This window comes from Aotus nancymaae, unplaced genomic scaffold (genome assembly GCF_030222135.1).
Source record: "Aotus nancymaae isolate 86718 unplaced genomic scaffold, 86718_ANA_hifiasm-v0.15.2.pri h1tg000067l, whole genome shotgun sequence".
Lineage (NCBI taxonomy): Eukaryota > Metazoa > Chordata > Mammalia > Primates > Aotidae > Aotus > Aotus nancymaae.
The window spans coordinates 3,415,798-3,436,744 of NW_026988482.1; positions in this window are offsets into that span (position 1 = coordinate 3,415,798).

Consider the following 20,947-nt stretch of genomic DNA (forward strand, 5'->3'; position numbering starts at 1 on the left):
TATGTTTGTGCCCTTGTGCAACTGTCACCACAACTCAGTTTTAGAGCATTTCCATGACCTCGAAACGTTCCCTTACACCTGCTTACAGCCAGCGTTCACCCAGGCAAGATCTAGGCAACCGCCAGCAGACTCTCTGTCTCTGCAGTTGTTTGACGTATCTAGAAAGTTCATATGAATTTGTAAGACTGCACATTGTGTCTGGCTTCTTTTCCTTAGGAACGTGTTTTTGAGGTTCAGTCGGGTTGCTGGGTAGGTTGGTTATTGCCGAGCTGTGTTACGTTACAGAGATGTACACACGTTGTTTGTTCATTTGAGTTCTTTTCAGTTTATGCCTATTATGAATAATGACGCCACAAACATTTGTGTACAAGTTTTTGTATGGGTGGGCGCCTAGGAGTGGAATTGCCGGAGCTTATAAGTATATATTTAACGTTTAAAAAGAACTGCCGAAATTTTCCGAGTCTTGTTTCATTTTACGTGCCTACCAGCAACGTATGTGCGTTCTAGTTTCTCTGCGTATTCACTAGCTCTTGTTCTCGTCAGTCTTTTTTATTTCATTTTAGTTTATGTTTTAGAGATGGGATCTCTCTCTGCTGCCCAGGCTGGAGTGCAGTGGTGTGATGATAGCTCGCTGCACCCTAGAACTCCTGGGCCCGAGGGCCCCTCATACCTCAGCCTCCCCCGATAGTTGGGACTACAGGCGCATGCCACCATGCTTGGCTAATTTTATTTTTATTTAAAAAGATCTTTTTTTTTTTTTGTAGAGACAGTATCTCACTATGTTGCTCAGGCTGGCCTCAAGCGAGCCTCCTGCCTCAGCCTTTCAAAGTACTGGAAATACATGTATGAGTCACTGCACCTGGCCAGTCTTTATTATTAATTAATTAATTAATTAATATTTTGAGACAGAGTTTCATGTTGTCACCCAGGCAGGAGTGCACTAGTGCGATCTTGGCTCACTACAACCTCCATCTCCTGGGTTCTAGCAATTCTCCTGCCTCAGGCTCCCAAGTAGCTGAGATTACAGGTGCCCGCCACCATGCCTGGCTAGTTTTTATATTTTTGGTAGAGATGAGGTTTTTTTGGCTGGGCTGGTCTTGAACTTCTGACCTAAGGTGATCCACCTGCCTTGGCCTCCCAAAGTGCTGGGATTACAGGCATGAGCTACCGTGCCCAGCCCAGTCTTTTTTATTATAAGTACCTAGTGGTTGTGTAGTGGTATCACAGTGTCATTTAAATAATTATTTTCCTAATAACTATTGATATTGGCTACCTTTTCACGTGCTTTTTAGCCATTCATAATACACTCTATGGTGAAGTGCTTATTGAAATCTTTTGTCGGCCAGGTGCAGTGGCTCACGCCTATAATCCCAGCACTTTGGGAGGCCGAGGTGGGTGGATCACAAGGTCAAGAGATCGAGACTATCTTGGTCAACATGGTGAAACCCCGTCTCTACTAAAAATACAAAAAATTAGCTGGGCATGGTGGTGCGTGCCTGTAATCCCAGCTACTCAGGAGGCTGAGGCAGGAGAATTGCCTGAACCCAGGAGGCGGAGGTTGTGGTGAGCCGAGGTTGCGGTGAGCCGAGATCACGCCATTGCACTCCAGCCTGGGTAACAAGAGCGAAACTTCGTCTCAAAAAAAAAAAAAAAGAAATCTGTCAATTTTTTTACTGGGCCATTTGCCTTTTATTTCTGTGAGAGTTTTTAATATATTCTTAATACAAACTGTGTATATATACATATGCACATTTATACATGTTACATTAAACACATTTATACATTACATACATATGTAACATGTAGCTATGACATGTATATGTAACATATGTAAACTATGACATGCCATAGTTTCACTTGCTTGTGCTTTTTCTTAATAACTCACTTTATTTCTCTAGGTAATGAGAGTATTATTTATTAGCTCTTAACAAGGTTCTGTATGTGTGTGTGTGTGTGTGTGCACACACGTGCACGCGTGCACATGTGTGTGTGTGTTCTCTAGACCTACATTGCTCCTGATTTTTGGGGCTCTTGATTCTCATTTATTCCAAACCTTCATCGATTATAGCATATGCAGGTCCTCATTCTTTATTTGAAATTCTTAGAGCCAGATGTGTTTTAAAATTCATGGTGTTTTAACTTTAGAAAGATAGAACAGTGAATATGCTGAATTAATATAATGTTCTCAGGGAGTCGAGATGGCTAATATTTCATACTATGAACATATTAATCTTTTAAAACATCCTGAATATTTACAAGATCTGAAATAAAGACTATAAATGAATTCACATCAGTTTAGATTGGATTTTGTAACATGGATTCAGGTCTGGTCAGTGTCTGGAGGGAGGTAAGTTATTAAAAAAAAAAAAGCACCCTGTCTATTTAGAGCATTTTTGGATTTCCAGATTGAGAGTAAGGGCTTCCGGATTTGTGTTTCCTGATGGGCTGCACAAGCTGCCTGCTGTGGTGTGCTGGACTCTCAGCCTCAGGCCGCTGCTGGTTCCGCATCTGGACCTGTGAAGGGTGTCAGGTTCTAGAAGACACGGAGAAGCATAAACATTGGTGAGGCTTTTAGTCTGAGAGAGTTTTCTGAAAAAACATTTTGAAGAGAGATAATTTCCACTGTAGACAGTGCTATGGTTTATCTTGTTCTCTTCTGGGGGAAGATTTTCTGCCATTTGAAATCAATATGTGCTTTTAAAAATAATTCCTTATCTCCTACTAATTCTAGTGCAGCATTTGCTTCATGGCACAGACTCTCAGGCACAGATGCCTAATAAATATCATTTTTCCAGGGGTGCCTGGATTCCTGGCTTAGGGTGAAATTATATCCTATAAAATGGAATTGAGTCAAGCTGTGGTATATTTGAATCCCATTGAGAGCTAGATTATACAATCAATGGCAGCTCACAAACACATTTTAATCAGTCAGCACTTTGGTGCTGACCCGACAGCACTTGTGCAAATCTGAGACCCAGGTTCCCACAAAGCAAGAGCTTCCTCAGTACGCACTTCTTCTGTCCTCTTGGGTAGGAAGAATCTGGTCATTTCATCTAATGGCACTAAGAAAAAAGTACAGAAGCAATATATACTTAAAAACGAGTAATGCGTATACAATATTTAGACAAGTAAATTATACGCGAAGGTTTATGTAAGTATATGGAGTTGAAATGTAAAGGCCCCTCAGTGCAGCTTCCCCACTTCCTCCCTGCTACCCTCTTCAGAGGCCACCACTTACGGTAACCTGCTGTGTGTCACTCTAGGCCGTTTTCTTTGTAACTGTGTGCGTGCACACAAATACATTCACACAGTCGCATCCATAGGCAAGTAGGTCATAGTCTTCAAACTGGCCTGTCACTTGCTTTTTTTTTTTTTTTTAAACAATCTACTGGAAACATCTCTCCTTGATATGGTTATCTTTTTGATGGCTACAGAGCTTTCTCAAGAATGTATTTACTCAGTCCCCAGTAAAAAACCTGTAGGCAATTTTTAAAAAATTACGCAATATGCTTCAATGACCTTCCTTATTCATATATTTTTTTGCACACATGTATTTTCATAGAATAGATAGTAAAAAAATTGTTTGTTTTTAAGATCTCACTCCCAGCAGTTGCTTTAGTAACTCCGAATTTCAGCATTTCCCATGTCCTTCTCTTGCTTCTCCAGAAAAGCAGTGTGGGGCATTGCCCATCTTTCCTGGACACATGAGTTTCTATTGGGGTGCAAATGGGGACATATGAAGAGGTTTATTTATGTTTACAAATTTGGTATACTTCTGGTTTTGCCTGTTAGCTATTAACTTGATGTCATAGTCTTTTATTTCCTCTCATATGTAGGACAGGTCAGATAAAATAAGATAAGAGCTTGCCTTTAGCTGTGTAAATTGTTGCAACCTTTTTGGGAGGGCCCTTGACAATATGCACTAAAATTTAAGATGTTCATGCCCTTTGACCCTACAATTCTATTGCTACTTAGCACCATGGACATTATTTTGAGACCTGAAAGATTTTGTTCAGATATGAATCTCAGCAGCTTTTAGCAATCTGTTTAAATAGTTCCTTTCATGTAGATGCTGCAAAACCTATATAAAACTAAATCTTTTAATTCATAGAATCACAAATTTTTAGAGCCCTAGAGTTTAAAGCAATAAGGACTTTTAGGTACTCTGAAAAATGAGAGGATTGGATTAGATGATCTCAAATTTTTCCTTTAATTCTTAGCATTTTGTGGTCTGTCGTTCCCAGACAAAAGATAACAGTAAAGATAGAACAATGACCACGGGCAGTGTAGTACTGGCGGAGGACCCTTGGCATGTGGGACAAGCCCCTTTACTGCTTTCGTTCCTAAAGCAGAGATTTTCTCACTTCATTCGTCACTATTGCATGGTCTTTCTTTTATGCGTGCAAATATTCCCATCAGCTTAAAAAATTCTTTGACATGGCTTTATTTTCATAATTTTTGAGGAAAGTCGATTGGTGGAGATGTAACCAAACTAAGAAACAGATTATCTTTTTGAGTATAAGAAGTGGCTGTTGGCTAACTTTTAATTACACATGTACAGTATTTTTCCTGTGGAGCAGATGTTACCTGATGTAACTGAAGACCGTTCAACATTTGTTCCATGTTATAGGAGGTATACATAGCAGGAATTGTGGCTGCAGAGATAAATGAGGTGGAGTCTTTGTCCTTAAAGAGGTCATATTTTGGACTTAAAAAAATCCAGTGACACTGGGGACAGAAATAGGGTCAAAGGGTGAAACTCCATGGAGATAGCTTTTAGCATACTTTAAATATAATCCAAATGAACCCAAACTCTTATCAGCCTTGGAGTATAAATAAGGTCTTAAAGACTACGGACCTAATCTTGATGATCCTTTACGCCCACTTACATGATCGTAGGACACCAGCTCCCCGTCCATCTCTGCCAGTTTCTAGAATAGGAACAAGTGCACACATACTCTCCCAATCCGGTGACCTATCATGTCACATTGCCTCTGGCTCAGCTGTGATGACAGTGCTTCACTGGCACAGGTGTCCTCTGCTGAGCTGTGAGAGTTCCAAAGACACCCCATAGTCTCTGACAGAGTTGGGGAGAATGGTCCTCTCCTCAGTCCTCGGTACGTTTTGTTTTCTCGGCCCCACGGCTGCCCTGTGTGTTCCTCTCAAGACGTTCTTCAAATTCTCCTTCCATCGTCTTCCTCGTGATGGTGGATCAGTTTCCTGGGCCGTGTGACAGGGCTGGGTGGACTGACAGCATGCTGTCTTCTCACTGCTGTCCCTGCCTGCTTGTTTTTCTCATTTCTCCTCAGTAGTTTCTTGCAGGTACTGGTTTCTCTTTTAAAGAAAAGCAGGTTCTCCATGCGCATCTCTGCAGGCAAATAGATGTCCAGGAGCATGGGCGGCTTACTGGTTCCTCAACAGCCAGATTTCTTTTTTATTTTGCTCTGTCACCCGGGCTGGAGTGCTCGGCTCACTGCAACCTCCACCTCATGAGTTCAAGCGATTCTCCTGCCTCAGCCTCTTGAGTAGCTGGGATTACAGGCATCCTCCACCACTCCTGGCTAATTTTTTAATTTTTTTAGTAGAGATGGGTTTTCACCATGTTGGCCAGGCTGGTCTTGAATTCCTGGTCTCATGATCTGCCCGCCTCGACCTCCCAAAGTGCTGGGATTATAGGCGTGAGCCACTGCGCCTGGCCATAGCCAGATTTCAACAGAGGCCATGTCTTGTTTGACTTTGTATCCCTAATGTCAGCTCAGTGCTTGCTACAGAATGGATCCCAAATTCTTGTTGAATTAAGGAGTCACCGCTTGTTAAAAGGTACGTATATTCATTCCATGAAGCTAGAACAGAGGTTTCCCAACTTCATGGTCATGTCCACATTTGTAAAACACTTGACCAGGATTAAAGTTATATATTGTCTGGATCTACGACATGGTTTAAAAAGATTAACAAACATTTATTTTGAACGATATGTGCGATTAAAAGCAAAACAACCTGTGCTGCCCCCAGGAAGTTATCAGTGTTGTGGAGACCAGTAGACTCCTGGGTGAAAGGAGACAGGGAAACTGGGAGTGGGGGAGAGAGGGAAAGTGGTGATGGGGATTCCCACTGGAACCCCTGGCCAGCTGGCTCCCAAGTTCTCAGTCTGAGGTGAGCAAGCTCACTTTTCGGTTTTCTTTACATGGAAGGTTCCTGAATAAGCAATCAGCTCACGTAGTTTGACAATAAACCCCTACTCACAAAAAGCTGCCTTCTACCCATTTCCTCTTGTCACCTGGCTCCTGAGGGGCATTTTATACCCACCAGTGCAAGTCTGCTTCAGATTGGGGTCAGAGGGAAGTTATGGACACTTAAAAGTTTCAGTCCCTCAGGCAAGGTCAAAGCTGACTGACTTGTTTAGGGAAAAAAATCTGTGGTCCTGGTCTTGTTAGTCTTATGTTTGAACATACTGAGCTTATCAGCCTGGACAAGGAGCCCTGATTGTTCACAAACTAGCATGCTTTCAGAGGTCTTGCCCTGCGCTTCAGAAGGCTTTGGCAACAGCCGAATCTTGCCCTGCGCTTCAGAAGGCTTCGGCAACAGCTGAATCTTGCCCTGTGCTTCAGAAGCCTTCGGCAACAGCTGAATCTGGCGTTTGGGTTCTGAGGAAGCTCTGCCTTGATGAGGACATTCCCGTGGTGGTCCAGAAGCAAGTCAGAGCCAAAGTCAGGAGGGAAAGGGGACTCAGAGACTAGGAGACAGAGCATGAAGAGCCAGCTCAGAAGGTCCCAGGAGGGGCCTGGAATCAAGGTGCACGGGCAGGAATGGGTCGGGAAAGAGAATGACTGGGAGAAAGCTCGGAGGGTCCAGCGTGGTGGCTGTGAGCAGGTGCACACCTCACCTCCTAGGCTTATGTTTCTTGGCAAATATGTGGGCAGGTGTGTGTGTGACAGATATACTTCAATGGGCCAGAGGTTGGTGGGGAAAAACATACTACCAACAAAATATAACTTAACAAATGAAAGAGCTAATGAAACGTAAATCACTTCCAATCAAGAGACCACCTGGTTGTTTCTTTTCTTTTCTTTTTATTTTTTGAGATGGAGTCTCACTCTGTTGCTCAGGCTGGAGTGCAGTGGGGCCATCTCAGCTCACTGCAACCTGCACCTTCTGGTACAAGCAATTCCCCTGCCTCAGCCTCCAGAATAGCTGGGATTACAGGCACCTGCCATCATGCCTGGCTAATTTTTGTATTTTTAGTAGAGACAGAGTTTCACTATGTTGGTCCGGCTGGTCTCGAACTCCTGACCTCAAGTGATCCACCCACCTTGGCCTCCCAAAGTGCTGAGATTACAGGGATTACAGGCATGAGCCACCTCACCTGGCCCCACCTGAGTATTTCTGTGTGACCAATATGATGTTTGAGCTTTAATAAAACTTTTAGCAGATTTTATATAGTTGTTTAGAAAAATTGTCTATGAAAGGAACTGACATTATCAGCAAAAACTACGTAATATTTATCATTTTCTTTTAGTGAATACTTTCTTTTCCCCCTTTATGATATGACATTTTATTATTGCTTTCCCTGGGTTATTTTCTGAAATAAAAATTTACTAAGATATAAAGTTACCAGATTATATGTTAAATTTTCAATTAAACATTTAAAATGTTAAGGGTTAATTTAATTAAAAAGATCAGTGGGTTCTTACTGCCAAATAGTTTATAAGATTATCCTCTCTCTTTTCTTGCTAACACTTACCACTTCTGTGAGTAGCTAATTGGGTTTTGTTTTTTGCTCTATAGTAGATATAGACATAGAACACGTGTGTGAGTGTGTGTGTGTGTGTGTGTGTGAACTATAAGCATCCTCGGGGCAGAACTATACTGACCTTGCCCATCTTTTTATTTCTAGCACACTTGCACAGTGTCTAGTACACAGTAAGCATTTAATATTTGCTGAGTGACAGAATGAAGATGAGACGAGATGAAGTGGTTAAACCAATGAGCCACACCTTGTAAAGAGGGCTGTGGGTGTTATCGGAGTACGGAGCAGAGGCTGCTGGCCCTGGAGGTCAGGAAAGCCAGCAGGGAAAGCCTCTTAGCGGTGGTGGTTTTGGACCGAACCCTCTGAGCCAGGTGAAGACGAGAGTGCCAGAGTCCGAAGGAAAGCATGGGAATGCTGGGAACTGCACGTCACCTGACACCGGCTGGAAGACGGAGACTTTCCGAGGGGAGTGAGAGAAACAGTGAGAGGCGGGGCGGCGTACAAGGAACCCACGTGTGCCGAGGAGTGTGAAGTTCTTTCAGAGATGGCGAGGAGCCCTGACGTCACTGTGACCACAGCGGAAAGGTCAGATTGAGAAGGAGAGGCTGTGAGACTGTGTAGAAACTCTGCTTAGGAGACCGGGGCACTAGGCCAGGCACCCTCTTTAATTATTTCTTCTTCTTCTTCTTTCCTCTCTCCCCGCAGTGCTCTCGTTAGGGGAGTGCTCCGCCCCCACAGTCTCCTCTCTCTCTCTGTCCTTTCGCTTGCATTCAGGCGCTGCAAGAGGCTCTCCGCCCCCACATTGTACACCCATGATTCTCCATCCCCCACACCTCACAGTCACACTGCTTCCCCTGGAGCCCCAGACACCTACTAATTCAATTTCAGTTTTCAGTCTTGGTTTTGTGAGACTTCTTGACCACTATATTCTCCCGAAAGTATTTTTTGAATCTGTAATTCCTTCATGGTTCAAACTGAGAACGCACAAAGCGGAGTGAACAGTCTCTTTTCATCCCTGTCCCTCAGTTTTCCAGCCACTGCTGTTAGCTTCTTACATATCCTCCCAGAGATTCTTTAAGCACGTAGTAGAAAAAACGCTAATTGATTTGTATTTAAAACAAGGAAGAATATGGATTCTTATTTTTTGCCCTTCCTAACAGAAACAGTAGAAATTGTTCATGTTGTTTGACTTTGCATTTTCTTTCATTCAACTAATGAAACTGTTAACATCCTCAGGGTAGAACTGTACTGATCTTGCCCATCTTCTTATTTCTAGCACCTTGGACAGTGGCTGGTACACAGTAGGCATTTAATATTTGCTGAGTGACAGAATGAAGGAGATGAGACTTTTCAATCAACAAATGGAAAAAATATACATGTGTAGAGACTGGGCTTCTCATGGGCCCATGTGAACTCACTTTGGGCCTGTGGACCTGGCTCCGAACTGAACTACTTCCCAGAGCTGCTTCTCCTCTTAACATTCTCCGACTCAGAGTAGGGGTTACGTTCATTTATCTAATCTCCTAAGTCGGAAAGGAAACCCGGGAGGCATCCTTGACCACTCCCCTACACCATTTCCTGAAAGATCAGCAAGCTCCACCTTTTCCCCTCTTCATTCCTACCGTCATTGACTGAATCTAAGGCTTTTGTCTATCAGGAACCCTTTGCCGAAAGGCTTCTCCCAACTCATCCAGTTGTTCAACCCTGTGGCGTTATATATGTGCCTGTACAATTGAACTTGCCGTCATGACTGATCTGTCAGTTTGCGCCCCTCACTAGGCTCGGCAGAGATGTACCATATTCATTTTTACCCATAGAGACATGTGAATGCTGAATGAATGAGTACATGAATAAACAGAAGATGTTCAGAAGGAAGTTCACTTGGTAAATAATTGACAGCCATAGTAACTATTTTTTAAATTGCATTTTAGATTTTGGGGTACATGTGCAGAACATGCAAAATTGTTGCATAGATACACACATGGCGGTGTGATTTGCTGCCTTCCTCCCCATTTCTCCCCATGCTATCTCTCCCCAACTCTCTACTGTAGTGACTGTTTTTATGCATTGGAGCAGTGAGAGGGACCAAGTATCTCAAAGGATCCAAGGTTTGTGGATTGGCTGCAAGGAGCAGAGATCAGTGCTATAGGGAGGAGAGAGGCTTTCACTTTTAGACATGGTGATATGAGGCTTTCGTGGGACACACAGTCAGTGGTTGTACATACGATTTGAAAGCTCAGAATAATCTAGAGAACTAAGTTCAGAGAGTTATCAACACATAGGCTGGTTGATGTAAAAGTGTGGTGAGATCCCCCAAACATAATCTATAGTGAGAAGAAAAATGAAAAGAGAATCCTGGGGATGAGCAGCATTTGGCAGGGTGAGGAAGAAGAGAAAAGCAGGAAGCAAAGGATAGAAGAGGTGTTACACTGGAATGTAAAGGAGGAAAGGATTTCAGGTCGGTGGCTTAGGGGTCAGGAGTGTCTGCTGCTGCCGGAGTGTTCAGCAAGATGAGGACAGGGTTGAACAACTTGGAGGCCTTTGGTGACCCTAGCAATGCCCATTTTAGTGCAGTGGTAGGTAAAGCAGTGACTCTGAGAATGAGAGTGGAGGTCAGGGAGGTGGAGGACCCTTTCAGGAGGCTTAGCTGTAAAAAGGAGAGGCAATAGCTATGCGGCGTTCTGGCAGGGGCTATTTTTAAACTTTCTTGAGATTATAGGTGGAGTACACATTCATTGTAGAAAATTGGGACAGTAAAGGGAAGTATTAAAGCCACAGGGGTCCAACCTTGCTCATCCAAACACTGCTGCCATTTTTTTTAAACTCTTCCTTCCAGTCTTTTTCTTGCATTTTCAATGAGTTGAGAAGAGACCAAATGGGTGATTGCAGCCTTTGCTTCTGCATGCACAGAGGATTTGGCTGTAGCATCTGTCCCCAAATTAATCACCAGGGGTGATTTGGCTGATCTAATTGGCTAGACCCCTTTCCTCCCTGGATAGTTCTCCATATGGAGTTATTTAATTAGACAGAAATACAACTTCTTTCCTACATGCATTCAGCAAAGATTTGAGAGTTGTCCACCACCTGCACTGTGTTCTAGTTGCTGAGGAGTGAAGTAGTGAAGAAGGCAGACACTGATCACCTCATGATGTGTGAGGAGTGCTCACTTCAGCCTCTGGCATACAGATATCACCCTCATCTGCTAGACAAGCCTCCAATGTTTACTTGAATGGCATTCTCACTTGACAGTATTTTCCCCTGACGTTAAAAGCTGCAGAAATGTCCCCATCATAGAACTACCAGGAGCATCTTTGAAATTAAGCTGGCTCTGTATCTTATACTGTTCCCCTAGGAGTGATTCCTAGAAGAATTCATGGGGTTGAAAGATCTGAACCTTTTAAAGGAGATTCAATATCTTTTGTCAGATTGCTTTCCAGAAAGATCCTACTAATTTACACTCTTTAACAATGGTGTACAAAGGTGCCTTTTTCACCAGAGAGAGGATTAATTTGTTTTTATGCTGAGTTGACTGAGCCAGTAAAAAGGGAAGGGATAAAGATAAAGAAGATGGGCTGGGCGCGGTGGCTCAAACCTATAATCCCAGCACTTTGGGAGGCCAAGGCGAGCAGATCACTTGAGGTCAGGAATTCGATACCAGCCTGGCTAACGTGGCAAAACCCCTTCTCTACTAAAAATGCAAAAATTAGCCAGGTGTGGTGGCACACACCTGTAATCGCAGCTACTCGGGAGGCTGAGGCAGGAGAACCATTTGAACCTGGGCCGTGGAGGTTGCAGTGAGCCAAGATCGCACCACTGCACTTCAGCCTGAGTGGCAGATTGAAACTCTGTCTCAAAAAATAATAATAATAAAATAATAATAATAGTAAAATAAAATAAAGAAGATGGAGCAAGATCCCTGAGAGGTTGTATTGTTGGAATCTGGAGAAGAAGCTAGAAGTTGGTTTTCTAAAGGAAGACAGACAGCCCTCCCATTGAAACAGAAGCCAAGGTGTGCGGACCCTCAAAGAGTGTTGTGTGAGTGTGTTGGAGGAGGGAAAGCTGAGGCAGTTCCTAGCTGATGGTCTTCATTCCCTTCCCATGCTAGGAGGCAAGATCATCTTGGCAGGGAGGAGCAGATAAGGGGAAGTAGGCTCATAGCTTGGGGAGAGGAACTACGTAGAAAATGGGACACCATCTAAAAGGTACAGATGCCCAAATGACACAAGGTCTAATTGTGTTTATAATTGTAAGCAAAAACTTGATCAGTGTTACTAAAACTCTGTTTACCGGGTATAGTGAAATTGAGAATTGGCAATTATTTTACTAATTTGATGAATGCTCCAAATTAGAAACACCAGGTCAGCGTATGTTTCCGATCTAAATTATACAGTGCAGTTGACTACAATGATCAAATTAACCAGCTGATTGCCAAATCTCTGTTTCTCCCTGTCCCCTGTGGACATAGCTTAAAGAACTAATAACTGAACAGGACTCTGCCCCAATCTATTTTGGGATAATTGATGTCTTTGTATTCATATCCCTGCAGCTTGGTATTAAACACTGAAGCTTTGTGTAGAGTATGTCAGTAGGCGATTTACTACCTCAGACAGCAGTCTTTCTCTTGCAAAGGCTTATCAATCAGAACTTCGGAGAGAATTTTCCAAACTCCCTGAGGAAAATTATATTTAATTGCCATGAAAAATACTTGATTTTGTGCATTTTGCTTCATAAAATGAATTTGTTTCAGATTCTGAGTACTTATGATTTTGTTTGTGTCTTTATGAATTACTTCAAAGCAATTTCCCTTTTACATTAAAATGGTTTCAGTTCTTAAAAACATTTATGTTCACCCGAAGTTAGTGTTTTTTTTTTCTTAAATAAAAGTATCAGAGATTTTAACCTCATAAAGAATAAGGACAATCAATTATGGTAAAGAAATGTTTCATTTCTTACTATTTAAATATTTCCTTCCTAAATTGATGGTTGATGTAATGTAGGCTGTAAAAAGATGGAGGCAGTTACTGAAATACTTTGGGCTCTAAAACCCATTTTGTGAAATAGCAACGTCATTTGAATGTTTTAGAAACTGACCTCAGTGCTCTGAGCTCTCAGTGCGTGTTCTTAATGCCTTACCGTAGCATTTACTTACATGTTAACGCGCAAGCTGTAAGGTGGCTTATTCCAACGTTGACTTGTCCCTTCGGATAGTAGCCCTCCATTACGCCCCAGTATCCATCAACCTGCAGGGCTGGGACGGTAGAAAATAATGGCATGACTGGGCCAGGCATATAAGGATTTTCCTCCGCTCCTCATTTTTATTTTTTATTTTTTTGTGGGTTCACAGTAGGTACATATATTTATAGGGTATGTAAGATGTTTTGATACAGGCATGCAATGTGCAATAATCACATCACAGATTTCTCTCCTCTGGAAGAACTTACAACCTGTTGAGGTTTGCTAGCAAACCAAACTCTAATAAAGAACACCGGTTTTTTTTTTTTTTTTTTTTTTTTTTTCTTTTCTGAAGATTTTTATTTTATTTTACGTTAAGTTCTGGGATACATGTGCAGAACATGCAGGTTTGCTACATAGGTATACATGTGCCATGGTGGTTTCCTGCACCCATCAACCTGTCATCTAGGTTTTAAGCCCTGTTTTGATTTGAATATTATTCAATACAAGTGAAGATTGAAAAGTGGACATTTGTGTTAAGAACAGCTTCCGGCTGTAAGAACACAGATTTGCCTTGTATTCTTACCAATTGTAAGATGGATAAACAAGCAGAAATTCCAAATGGCAGAATTATATTCCTCTGCATCTGGATTTTATTCTGTTCCTGGTCCAAGTTTCAAGATTGTCAAGAATGACAAGTTGGATTTGGCCTAGTCAGTTTCACAGCAGCAGGAGGAGCATGTGTGTGACTCAGGATAACTGGGGAAGCCTAGGCTAGGCTTTCCTCACGTCAACCTTCCACCCAAAGGGAGAAAACCTCCTGATCAGAGGAGCCCAGAACCCAGTTTTGGTGGGGTTGGGAGGGTGAGTTTGGAGGAACTAGAAATCTAAGGGTGTGTGTGTGTGAGAGTATGTGTGTGTGAGAGTGTGTGGTTTTTTAAAAATAGGAAACCCACAATTTTTGAATGCTGGCTGAGGTCTGTGACCTCTGACTGAATGTGACCTCTGAATTTCTAGGTAAAAGCCCAGACTTGATTCTCCTTAGAAGTCAATTTTTATGCCACCAAATGTGGAATATGTTCCTTTCCATCACTTAATCTTCCCAGCCTTCTTTTTAAATTTTGAAGAAATAAGAAGATACTTATATTTGAAGAAAAGGAAGGCAGGACTTGCATTAGACTTACTATGCTGTTAAATTTTCTCAAAACACTCCATTTCAAATTTTTCTGACTAGATTATGCTTTCAGAAAACATTTGCTGAATATTCTATGGTATTTTCTTTCCAATGAAAATATATTTTGATATTTGTTGGCTAATTTCAAAAGTCAGATTTTGCTTACTGTTTCAGTTTTAAAAAGGAAATAACTTATTTTGGGTAGTATCTGTCTAAGCAGTAATTAACTAAATGGTGGTGAAATGTTACAAAGCGATGTTTTCATTTGCTCTGGAAGTTATAACACTCACTGAAGAGGGGAAAGGCTCTCTGATTTAGGTGTAAGCAAAACAATCCGAACAATAGAATAAAATCATGTGGGAATGGAGTTCTGTGTGAATGTTCTCTTTGAACCAAATCAGTTCCATAACTGATCCTGTCAGGGGCATGTAAGTGTATGTGTGTGTTTCAGGTGGTGGTATCTTTTGATGTTTGTTTCTCTCTCCGTGAAGTGTAAAGCAGTTGTGATGCATGCAATAAAGTTTCATTTACATGAGAACGATGCATTAGCTGTATTGGTGAATAAAATCTGCTTTACCAACCTTCATTCATTTATTAAATAAACATTTATTGGGACCCTATTCTGATGTTGAGATGCAACAATTAATCAATAAAATAGTTGATAGCTGTTCAATTTATAGCACGTAAGTAACAATTGAAATAGCACGTTCTCCTCTCTCCCACCTTTCTGAGCGCAAACTATAGCTTTGATTTGCACAGTTTTGGAGTAAGAAAGAGAGGAAAAGCACTCTGGAGAAGAGTCATTTGAACTGAGTGGACTTTGCCAGAATGCTCTTCTTCCCTTTGTAAGCCTGCCTAGGACTGTAAATAGCACTTCCCTGTCACGGGGAGACTGCTTACATGGTTGCAAGGGTGTCCTGAGAATGTTTCCAGAATGGTTTGGGTAGAGTTGTTGCTACAGGGTGTCAAATGAGTTCATCCTGCCTGCAGAAATTTGCATAGCAGTGGTAGCAGTGAAATAAAATCTTCTAATTAAGGTTAAAAATCTCAGTGTCTTATTCATTGGATTTTGAGGATTTGCCTAAAGCGCGACATGTTTTTCGGTTTTTCAGTTAGCATTTCAGTGTGGATACAGAAGACAAGATTAACACAGATCGAGAAACATGGAAATGAAAAAGGAGACAATGCTGGATGATACAGGGGCAGGCACAAGAGGAGAACCCCAAGCGCTGGCAGAAGCCTCATTATGCAAAGAACACTGTGAGTCTGTCTTGCTCATAACGCTCTTTCCCCATCACAATAATGAACAAGTATAGAGCACTTACGATGTGCCAGGCAGTTCCAAATCTTTGCATATAATAAGTCATACACGAATGCGTGGAAAATAGACACACAGATAGATAAGTGAACTTGTTAATTTTCCAAGAATTATTTCCTTTTTTTTTTTTTTTTTTTGTAGTAAACTCTACTTTAGAAATGGCTTGGCTGGGCGCAATGGCTCACGCCTGTAATCCTAGCACTTTGGGAGGCAGAGGTGGGTGGATCACGGGGTCAGGAATTCAAGACCAGCCTGGCCAAGATGGGGAAACCCTGTCTCTACTAAAACTACAAAAATTAGGCAGACGCAGTGGCAGACACCTGTGATCCCAGCTACTCGGGAGGCTGAGGCAGGAGAATCGCTTGAAACCGGGCGACAGAGATTGCAGTGAGCCGAGATTGCCCCACTGCACTCCAGCCTGGGCAAAAGAGTGAGACTTCATCTCAAAAATAAAAACAAAACATATAGAAATGGCTTACAGACCCCATTCAGGTGTCATTGAAGAAAAACCTCAGTCCTCAAGAACAAATGGGCATTTGGTCACCAAGCCAGTGTCAGATGAAATTAGCCACGTTAGCATCCTTTAGGTAGGAAGTGTCAGCTTTCACTTGGTCCAAATCCACCGACTACTGAAACTGCTCAGGAATGACTAAATTGCTGCTGTATCAGAAAGTACACTAATATCTTGCAGTGTCATAGGCTCACCAACATGAATGATAATGATTACAAGCCTGTGCCATGAAAATAAGTGGTCATTTAATATTTTTAGACATCTGATACCAGAAAATGGTTTATTATAGAACTTGCAGCCTACATCTAAAGTTCTAGTGTCTGGTCATGCAAACTGTGCCTGTGTGTTTCTGTATATGTATGTGTGTATTTTGGCACATGTGCTCACACATATACCAGCAAGTTCATATGTACAGGTGGTTGATGATGTTATCAAAGACATAAAGATGAGAAAATTGCTGTGTGCTCTTATAATCTTTCAAAAGTTGCTGTTGGCTTATAGACAGAACATTAAGAAGAGATCTGTCCCGCAATTTTTTTTTTTTTTTTTTTATCGAGAGCTCAGGAATAGGAGGCCTGCATGGAGGGATCAAAAGGTCATAGGTGGAGTGAAAGGAGAAATAGAGACCAAAAATCAAGCCAAGCGTGACACTTTGGGTGCAACAGTGAGTGCCAGGAGAGAGGAGCAGGAGTTGGCAAGGGTCTGAAAGTGGAAGGGGAATGTTGGGTAAGGAGAGAAATGGAAGTGCCAGGTGGGCATGACCTTCCCATGAGCCAGCTTTACTCTGTGTTTCTGACTCATTGAATTCCTGGTCTTGTCAGGGCTTGATTTAGGTAGATAGTGGCCCAGGTAATTTTAAGAACTCTCGTGTGCATATTTTGAAATCAAACATTAGTAGGCAGAGCCTCAATCGTAGTATAAAGTCGGCATTCATTACACATTGAATTGGGTTTTGGGATTCTATTTTGATGTGCTGGGAACTCCCCCCTTTTTCCCTTTTTCTCTTTGTTCTTATGCGCTGCTTTTATTATTTTATTCACTTTTTAATGAAATTGTAGTCATATATATTTATGGGTACAATTTGATGTTTTAATGCATGTATTTGCTGTATAATGATCAAATGGGGATAGTTAGCCTATGCATCACCCCATGCATTTATCATTGCTTTGAGATGAGTGCATTCAAAAGCCTCTTTTCTAGACATTTTATAATATACAATATCTTACCGCTAACCATAGTCACCCTACTGTGCAGTGAAACACCAGAACTAATTCTTCCTACCCAATCGTGACTTTTTACCCACTGACCAACCTCTCCCCGTTTTCCTGCTATCCACCCCCTAGTCTCTGGTAAACACTGTTCTATTCTCTGCTTGTGTGATACAACTGCCTTTTAGATTCCACATGTGAGTGAGATCATGTAATATTTGGCTTTCTGAGTCTGGCTTATATTTAACATAACGCCCTCTGGGCTTGTTTATGTTGTCAAAAATGACAGGATTTTCTCCGTTTTTAATGGCTGAATAGTATTCCATCGTGTACATATACCACATTTTCTTCTTCTTCTTCTTTTTTTTGAGACGGAGTTTCGCTCTTGTTACCCAGGCTGGAGTGCAATGGCGCGATCTCGGCTCACCGCAACCTCCGCCTCCTGGGTTCAGGCAATTCTCCTGCCTCAGCCTCCTGAGTAGCTGGGATTACAGGCACGCGCCACCACGCCCAGCTAATTTTTTATATTTTTAGTAGAGACGGGGTTTCACCATGTTGACCAGGATGGTCTTGATCTCTTGACCTCGTGATCCACCCGCCTCGGCCTCCCAAAGTGCTGGGATTACAGGCGTGAGCCACCGTGCCCGGCCCACATTTTCTTTATCCATACATCTGTTGTTGGATACACAGGTTTATTCTATATCTTGGCTATTGTGAATACTGCTGCAATAAATATGGAATTGCAAATATCTATTTCACATACTGATTTTGTGTCTTCTGGATATATACCCAGTAGTGGGATTGCTGGATAATGTGGTAGCTCTAGTTTGAATTTTTTTGAGGAACGTCTATACAGTTTTCCAAAATGGCTGTACTAATTTACATTCCCAACAACAATGTGTAATTGTTCTGGTTTCTCCACACCCTCATTAACCCTTATTTTCTTTTGTCTTTCTGATAATAGCCATTTTAACTGGAGTGAAATGGCATCTCATTGTGGTTTTGATTGCATTTCCCTGAGGATTAGTTATTCTGAGCACTTTTTCATATATCTGTTGGCCATTTGTATGTCTTCTTTTGAGAAATGTTTATTAAGGTCTTTTGTCAATTTAGAATCAGCTTATTTGTTTTTGCTGTAAAATCCCTTACGTCTTCTGGTGATGAACCCCTCGTCAGATGCATAGTTTGTAAATATGTCTTCTCATTCTGCAGCTTGTCTCTTCACTCTATTAATTGGTTCTTTACTGTGCAAAAGTTTTTTGATATTTGTCTATATTTTTCTTTGGTTTCCCGTGCTTTTGAGGTCTTGTTTTTAAATTCCTTGCCCAGTTTAATGTTGTGAAGCATTTTACTTATTTTCTTCTAGTAGTTTCATAGTTTTAGGCTTTACATTTAAGTCTAATACGTTTTGAGTTGATTTTTGTATATGATGAGAAGGCATTTAGTTTCTTTCTTCTATATGCAGACATTCAATTTTTCCAGCATCATTTATTAAACAGACTGTCTTTTCTCCAATATGTGTTCTTAACACCTTTGTTGAAAATCAGTTGGCTGTACATATGGACTGCCTTTAAAAAAAGCTTTAGGCCAGCGCAGTGGCTCACACCTGTAATCCCAGCACTTTGGGAGTCAGAGGCAGGTGGATAACTTGAGGTCAGGGGTTTGAGAGCAGCCTGGCCAACGTGGTGAAATCCCATCTCTACTAAAAACACAAAAATTAGCCAGGCATGGTGGCTTATGCCTGTAATCCCAGCTACTTAGGAGGCTGAGTTGAGAGAATCACTTGAACCCAGGAGGCAGAGGTTGCAGTGAGTTGAGATCACACCATTGCACTTTAGACTGGGTGACAGAGTGAGACTCTGTCTCAAAAAAAAAAAAAAAAAAAGCTTTGAATAAATTATTTTAGATGTGAACACCTAGATGCTACAAATAAAATATACAAGTGTACAAGGAAAAGTTATGCATGTGTTTATTTATTAGTTCAATAAGTACTTTTTCACACTTCATGCCAGGCATGAAGGACACGGCCATAAATGAGTCAGAAGGCTTGCTCTCGTAGGGTTTACAATCTGGTGGGGTAGAGTTAACTTTCTATTTCTAGCCTTTCACAGGTTATGTCAAGCAAACTATGTGAATCAACCTGGAATGCTTTCGATTCACTCATCATTGTGAAAAGTTCAGAAATTCAGTTGGGAGTAGCATTATGAGAGCCTGAGTTTGAATCCCAAAGGTGGTATCTTCTTGACAGTATGATGGGCTTTCAGGACTAGATGTGAATGTTCATGAGCAAATAGGCCATGGCCTCAAACAGCATCTTTCAGATTTACGGGAGAGCATAAAGTTTAATTCACTCTCCCAGCTTTTACACACTTCAAAGAATGGTGGCGTGTTTTTCAACAGCAAACACAAAAGAGTATTTTCCTGCTTAACTCAACTCTCATAAAAAGCTAGAGTTGCTTGTATCAAAGAACACATTTCTTAGTGAAAATCAAAGCAAAGTATAGAAAATTTGATTTTTGAATATGATCAGAAAAAAATATTGTGCAGTTCCTGAAATCAGATGAGGTTTTCCTGTTTCTGTCTCTCTAGTGATCCAAGCTTTTGTTTAAAAAAAAAAAAAATGTAACCAGTCTTGTATGAATTCATGGAAGACAATTTCCTTCTTTACTCAGTTAAAAACCTGTTTATTATTATTATTATTTTGAGATAGGGTCTTGCTCTGTTGCCCAGGCTGGAGTGCAGTAGTGTGATCTTGGCTCACTGCAACTTCCGCCTCTCGGGTTCAAGTGATTCTCCTGCCTCAGTTTCCGGGATTATAGGCATGAACCACAATGCCCGGCTAATTTATTTTTGGGAACAGAGTTTTGCTCTTCTTGCCCAGGCTGGGGTGCAATGGTGCGATCTTGACTCATTCACTGCAGCCTCCGCCTCCTGGGCTCAAGCGATTCTCCTGCCTCAGCCTCCCAAATAGCTGGGATTATAGGCATGTGCCACCACGCCTGGCTAATTTTGTATTTTTAGTAGAGACAGGGTTTCTCCATGTTGGTCAGGCTGGTCGGGAACTCTTGACTTCAAATGATTCACCCACCTTGGCCTCCCAAAATGCTGGGATTACAGGTGTGAGCCACTGTGTATGGCCTCTGTGTTATTATTAAAAATGATTTATAATCATAAAGCAAATTAATTTCTTTGATAGCACCAGGCAGTTTTAAGAGACAGGTAACTTTACAACACCTGGAGAATTCTTTATTAGAAAGGGTTATAATTTAAGGGTCCAACCTGCCATACCCTAACTACTCTAAGCTTTCTGTTTATGCCAATGTCTCATATGTAAGGTGTGATGTCTATCTTCAAGGCATCTCAACTTAATATACATTCCAGTGGTCCTTTCATTAAAATTTGGGCCATCTGACCCTTCTGCATTCATCGAGCTAATAGTTAACTGATCATTTAGCCTAAGTTTTGCATTTAAAGTAGCTCTGAAGATGGAACAGAAAGAGTTGTTATTTGATGTTCTTTGTCAGGCTCCTCCATTTATTACAGAATGGCTTTTCTGAGGGTAGAGAATGACGCCAACAGTGTGAGAAAATGTATGCTGAGACCTATAGACAGAGCACTCCATGAGGGGTGGAGGCGGGCCGGCCCCCTGACTCTGCGTTCTGCTTCTGCCACAGCCTAGAGGGGCATTGGCGGGGGGTGGGGGTGGGGGGGAGGCTTGACACCTTTTCTCCAGCAATGCTTTTTGTTCATCTTGTTGCCACGGGTTTGTAAACTGGAGTCTATCTACAGTTGTTAATGTGGTTCAAGGATTGGCTTT